Source organism: Microtus ochrogaster, linkage group LG5, assembly GCF_000317375.1.
Source record: "Microtus ochrogaster isolate Prairie Vole_2 linkage group LG5, MicOch1.0, whole genome shotgun sequence".
NCBI classification, from domain to species: Eukaryota; Metazoa; Chordata; class Mammalia; order Rodentia; family Cricetidae; genus Microtus; species Microtus ochrogaster.
In genome coordinates, this window is record NC_022031.1 from 20,520,281 (window position 1) to 20,526,418 (window position 6,138).

General features: G+C 45.4%; 1 pseudogene; it reads right to left on the minus strand.

The window, feature by feature from the left end:
* LOC101987801 overlaps positions 1-562 on the minus strand; it is a 2,155-nt pseudogene extending 1,593 nt beyond the window's left edge.
* Between the last annotated feature and the right edge of the window lie 5,576 nt (positions 563-6,138).

Sequence of the window (6,138 nt, forward strand, 5' to 3'; positions counted from 1 at the left end):
AAATCACGGTCCTTGCCCTGGTCATAGCTCTCAGTGGACATTTCAGCATTTTCTAGAAGGGACTGCATATCACTTGCAAACAAGTTTGGCCGCTTTCTCTGTGACTTTGGACCAAATGTACTTTCAAAACTTTCAGTATCAAGAATGTGAACCTTTGCATTATGAGGCTGGATTCGATCACGCAGAAGAGACATCGGTAACTTGCTTTGTTTCGTGACAACTTTGTATGGATCCTTCATAACTTTATCCATTTCTTCTTGAAATTTTTGTAATGATGCCTGCTTGATCACACGAGTGTTTCCAAACCATTTAATATTTGGCTCCACTCGTGCCACTGTGCCAGAAGCCACAGTTGACTGATACAGCAGTGGCTTAATCACTTTACCACGATTATTCCTGCGCTCCTTTTGCCTGTACATATTCAGGTGCCGAATTGTGGCCCGGTCCCTCATGTTTTGGCTCCAGCTCCCTGTACTCGATCCGGGTTGGTGCTGGCTGACGACCGATTGACGGTGCTCTGTCCTTTGTACTTGGGCTTCACCATCCTGGCGACACTACCGACGCCGCTTGTCTACACGCGGGGTAGACCACTTCAGAACTTCCCTGCCGGGAAGACAACCTACATGAAACACCCTGAACTGCCTTCTCTACAGTGACAAAAACGCCATGATTATCGTCACAAGAGCAGCTTCCCCAGACAAAGAAGAGGCCACTGTCTGCTAATGAGACAAAAGCCAACTCTATCCCACCTCCTCCTCTGTCTCCTGGAGCAGAAAAGCATCAGGATCTTATTTCCCTTCAAGTGTGCCGTCTGTGGAGACTCCGAGAAGGAATGCGCAGTCGACGCTTGGTATATTTGTTTCCTGACAGAATTTTCCTACTTACCTAGTACAGTTCATTGTTCCCAAAAGCAATATAAAAACCAAACTGTCGTGAGATTTCTTTTTCCTGTGAAAGCAAATCCCTTCCACATGATGATGTGCCCTCGGAATCCTGGAGATGTAAAGGGTAAGTTGGGACATAGGGAATGTGGTGCCTCCCACTTCAGGCTCTACGCTGCCGTCACCATTCAACAGGGAGATAAAATTCTCCACACTATCAAATGTGACAAGTCTGCACGGACAGCTAATCCGTCTGATTTCTTGTCATTACGTTGCTCCTCACTGGTATCATATGCAATAATTGCCCATGAAATGGATGCCGTTAGCCTGGCTGTCAGTGGCGGGAAAATGGAGGCTTGTGATGTGGAGACTTCAGTGGTGGTGGTGAAGAAGAAGATGATGCGGGTGTATCGTTAAAATGCCTTCTTTCGAGACCGTGACCTGAAAGATCATGACGAGTGAGTGAGCATTTCACAAGCAACCTTTTTAAAGAACCGTGAGGAACAGCATGTGTCTTCGCCCGACGTCTTTAGGAGTCCTGTTACAACATGAGCCACAGTACAGGACAGACAGTCTCCGCCAGGAGCACTCACCTGTGCTCCTGGTGATGCGTGGCGGCATAGAGACCAGACAGGATGGTAGAGCCATGTGAGCAACCCTCACCCTGCTGCTGTCCTCTTCCCACCCGCAGTCACGGGGTCAGCATTCTTGCAGTAACGTTACAGCTTCATAGCACATTAGACCAGTATATAACCACCCCCCTTGCTGCTTTGGGTGCTAGGGAGGATCTGGGAAAGATGCGACCTCCAAGGATCTTGGGTCCTATTGCACCGGCCTCTGTAATACAGTATAACAGGTGTGACAGGAAGACATGGCATCTCGCTAATGCAGGGTAGTTCTGGAGGCTGGAGGGGAGGAGCATGGAGGAACAGGGAAATATGAAAGCTGAGCAGGAAGGTGAGAGACCAAAGGTAAAGCCTTAGAAGTGTGAGGATTTGATCTTCCATCTAAGGGTAAAGACGGCTGTCATAAGTTTCTAAGGAACAGGAGTAACACGGAGACACCAGTAATTTAGAAACTCCCTTCTCACAGTAGAAAAGAATACAAGCCACTGCTGCGACACACTTGGTAACGGTACACTGGAGGTGCAGGCAGGAAGGTCTTGGGTTCAAGGTCAGCCTGGGCTACATACATAGCAAGACCCTGTCTCCGAAAGGAAGAGCACAAAAGTGCTGCAATCAAAGGCCTGTTGGTGTCAAAATGGAGAAGTGGGTGTCTGAATAGACTTGTTCGCACAGTGATACACAGGAATTGTCAAATGAGTGTGTGTGTGTGTGTGTGTGTGTGTGTGTGTGTGTGTGTGTGTGTTGTCTATAGGAAAGGAGAAAGCCAAGCCAGTCAAGGATGGCTGGGGAAGTAAAGGCTAAGCTATTCTTGTTACTGTCAAAGAGATTTAAGGAAGCAGGTTACTGAGTAGACAACCAAGTCCAATTTATCCAGAAACATGTAGATATTTCTCAGTTGTCTTTTTCTACGAACTGCTCACTTAACACCTCCTTTTAAACTGTAACATTCAATGCTTCCTAGGATACTCAGGAAAACGCTGTGGCCGCCACCATTGTCTAAATCCAGAGCACTTTCTTTACTGCAGAAGGAAACCTCATGCCTACTAAGCAGATATGCCCCATCCTTCACTCTTCCAGACCCTGAGAGCCAGCAATCTTTTTCTGTCTCTGAGTATTTACCGGTCATTCATATAAAAATTTAGGGAGCTCCTGTATATAATAATGGTCAAACAATGACTGTTATTCAACCATGGAAATAAATAAAATACCCACAATATTATATGGGTAAACCTTAAAAACATTATGCCATATTTATCATAGCCAGAAACTGGAAACAACCTAAATGCCCATTGACCGAAGAATGGATAAGGAAAATGTGGTGCATTTACACAATGGAGTACTACACAGCAGAAAAAAGTAAAAATTTTGAGATTTTCAGGCAAATGAATGGATCTAGAAAACATAATATTGAGTGAGGTAACTCAAATCCAGAAAGACAAATACCATATGTACTCACTCATAAGTGGGTTTTAGTCATAAAGCAAAGAAAACCAGCCTACAACTCACAATCCCAGAGAACCTAGACAATAATGAGGACCCTAAGATAATAAGCTCTGCCAGTGCTTGACTGTGGGTCTCTGCATCTGCTTCCATCAGGTACTGGATGAAGGCTCTATGATGACAAGTAGGGTAGTCACAATCTGATTTCAGGGGAAAGCCAATTCAGACGCCTTCTCCACAACTGCTTAGTCTTAGCTGGGGTCATCCTTGTGGGTTCCTTGGAGTTCCCCTGGTACCATATTTCTCCCTAACCCCATAATGACCCCCTCTGTCAAGATATCTCTTCCATTACTCTCCCTCTCTGTCCCAACTTGTCCTCCAACTTGACCATCCTGTTTTCCTGTCTCCCCATCCCCTCCTCTCTACTCCCCCCACCTCCAGTTTACAAAGGACATCTCATCTATTTCCTCTTCCCAGGGAGATCTATGGGTTCTCCTTAGGCTCTTCCTTGTTACCTAGCTTCTCTGGGGCTGAAGACTGTAGCCCGGTTATCCTTTGTTTTACATTTAATATCCATTTATGAGTGAATACATACTGTTCTTGTCTTTCTGGGTCTGAGTTATCTCACTCAGGGAGATTTTTTTTTCCTAGTTTCAATTATTTACCTGTGTTCCTTTGACAAATTCATGTGTGCATGTGTGTGTGTGTGTGTGTGTGTGTGTGTGAGAGAGAGAGAGAGAGAGAGAGAGAGAGAGAGAGAGAGAGAGAGAGAGAGAATTCTGTTCTCTGTCAGTCTCATACTCTTTTTTTTCCCTCCCAACCCCACCCCACTGATCCCTATAAGTAAAGCCCCTTTCCAACATTCGGGGTTTTTTTGTTTTTATGACACACTGAGTTGAGCTACGGTATCTGTGTGACCATAAATTTGAAACATGGTGGGCTCATCAGTTGGTAAACAGTCCCCATGATCCACAGGTGCCCAGCCTTTTACACCCCAGAGCATCCCCTACGCAAAACAGATATCCTTCCCAGAGCATCTCCTAGGGAATCCTCTCCAAGACGCCATCATCAGAAAATGTGACCCTCTGTGGCAGGTGATAAGACAATGTGGAAACCTGGAAAGAGTCATGTCCCCAAGCATCATTAAGGAGGAAAATGTCTAAATGGTACTTCTCAGGTGTTACCTGCTTCACTCCCTGGAGCTTAAAATGCCAAATCTGTAAAGGAGACAGTCTGTCACCAGTCAGTCCAGTCCTGGTGGGAGACCCCAATCTATAAAATCAAGACTGGTACTGGTAATAGCCTAAGTCATTTTCATAGTCACCAGATTCAAGAGAGTCAAGAAGGAGTCTGACATGATAAGGGGGAAGAGCAGGAGGGTTGAAGGCTTTAAGGGGTGTATAGGACACTTGCATCACCTGCTAGCCGCACGACTCAGGCCAGATTCCTGCACACCAGGGCCTACATCTGTCTACAACAAATGAAAATGATAACAACACAGAGTGATATTCATACAGTGTGCCTGACCCTGCTTAAATCCATCTTCAAAACATCATGGTCTCACTTGTCCTTTGGGTCCAGGAGAGTTAATCTCATAGAAGTAGGGTCAGAGTTACTGTCTGACAGAAAATGAGATTCTGTGGCAAAGCAAGGTGAACTAGAGTAAACAAAAGGCTCTGTAGATCTCCAATCAGCTTGAGAAGAGGAAGGAAAACACTACCAGAGAGAAGGGTTAATAGTTTAAGAAGGTGGATATGCTGATTGCTGTGGGGGTCACCCCTCACTGTGTGCAGGAACTAAAGCATCATACCACAGCTCATAAATATGTGCAGATATTAATGTGTGTCAATCAAAAATGTTAAATGCAAAATAACAATTACTCTAATAGCTTAAAAAATATTTTTCTGGTTAAGGACCTTGGTATAATCACATGCCCAGAGTTGCTAGAATGCCTGCCCAGTCTCATTTCATGGACCCCACTCTCAGCTAACCTGGTACCAAATTCCTGCGCAGGGTCACCTTGGCAAGGAACTGCTGATGAACATCAGCTCAAGCGATGGAGTCCTTCACCCTTCCCTGGACCACTGTCTCTTCAGGATGCTTTTCTGTGTTGCCTCTGTTCTCTCTACTACAGTCTTTCCTTTCGCATCCTTTAGCTTTGGGGCAGCCCACACACTGAAGCTTTCCACTGCATCTCCCTTCTCCTCAGTTTCTGCTGCAGCTTTCCTCCTTGTTGTATTTATAGTTTGATGGCAAAGGGTCTCAGGGCAGAGACTTTACCGTTCAGTATAATCTTACTTGCTGTGTAAAGCTATGTATTCTTCTGACTCACATATAAACTGTAAAATAAACATTACTCAAAGAATAATAACTTATATCAGTTTTGTTTCTTGAGGGGGTGTGTTAAAGCTCCTGTCCCCATCTCTGGTTCTACCCTAGGGCCTCTCTCTACTAAGGTTTTATCTCTTTCGTTCTGGGTTTGTTTTCTAGAGGTTGGGCATTGAACCCAGGGTCTTGGCCTGCCAGGCAAGCACTCTTCCACTGAGCTAGCAACCCAGTGACTCTAACTCTTGGCCTCAAACACTTCTTCAGCTCTCCTACTCCTTCACCTTATCTGTATCATATTGTCTTCCTATCAATAACCACTGTCCTCACACACGTCTCCCCCCTTCCTTCTGGAGCTTCCATGATAGGTGAATTCATCGTGAGGGGTATTTAACCTGTCACTCCCCAACGCACAGGACACCAGGTTCTGGTCTTCCACCACCCCATGACAGCTCCTTCACTTCCATATGTATATCACTAACGACAGTATGACTAGAGACTGTCCATTATTTCAGGACATCCTCCCAGTCCTCGTGATGTTCAAAATCTAGCTTTCATGAAGTGGTAAATGGTAAAAAGTGTCAAATGTTTCTGTTCAAGTTTGTGTGTATAGGTGTGTGGGCAGGATCTGTGCAGCCATGCACGTGTGTGTTGACAGCAGAGGTCTGAAATGCTCTCTCCCTTATTTTTTTGAGACAGGATCTTTCACTGAACTTGGAGCTCACTAGTTCTCTAGACTGACCAGCCAATGAGCCACCTGGGGACCTGACTGTCTCTGCCTCGCATCACTAGGTGTGCACGGCCATGCCCCACCTTTTATGTGGGTATATGTGACTAATTTCTCACACTTGAACAGCAAGTGCTTT